Consider the following 478-nt stretch of genomic DNA (forward strand, 5'->3'; position numbering starts at 1 on the left):
TTTTACTTTGTGTAGTCAAGCTGGCTAAACTGGAGTAAATTTATTACAAGGGTTTTAAAAAATAAACTTTAATAAATTTCTTTCATCTGCTAAAAGGAAAAATTTTTTATTGGTCTATTGGTTTGCTACTGATAAAAGCTAAAGAAAAACCTTTCACAATCTTAGTAATTGGCCTAGAAAACAGACTCTTCTCTTATTAAAAGAGCTAGAGGGGTTTTTTTACAACTATGTAACTTTCTGTATTTGCCTGCGAAATTTTTGTCACTTTGGTTAAATGGATAACTATATATTGTTTCACAGTGATATAGAATCCTATTTGACTGTTTTAAAATCTTTTTATATTTTTGACAAATGTTCCCCAAATCAAATTCTAAATTAAGTATTTTGAACTCAAACTCACTTCAGAGTTTTTTGGTTTTTTAAAAAATATATTTTATTGATTTTGTACAGAGAGGAAGGAAGAGGGATAGAGAGTTAG

At 27.8% G+C, this 478-nt stretch overlaps 1 protein-coding gene across 1 annotated transcript in view; it reads right to left on the reverse strand.

Annotated features, from left to right (window-relative positions):
* The window catches only part of PEX1 (peroxisomal biogenesis factor 1), a 51,090-nt gene that overhangs the window by 5,068 nt on the left and 45,544 nt on the right, over positions 1-478 (reverse strand). The window lies entirely within an intron of this gene.

Source organism: Myotis davidii, unplaced genomic scaffold (assembly GCF_000327345.1).
Source record: "Myotis davidii unplaced genomic scaffold, ASM32734v1 scaffold187, whole genome shotgun sequence".
NCBI classification, from domain to species: domain Eukaryota; kingdom Metazoa; phylum Chordata; class Mammalia; order Chiroptera; family Vespertilionidae; genus Myotis; species Myotis davidii.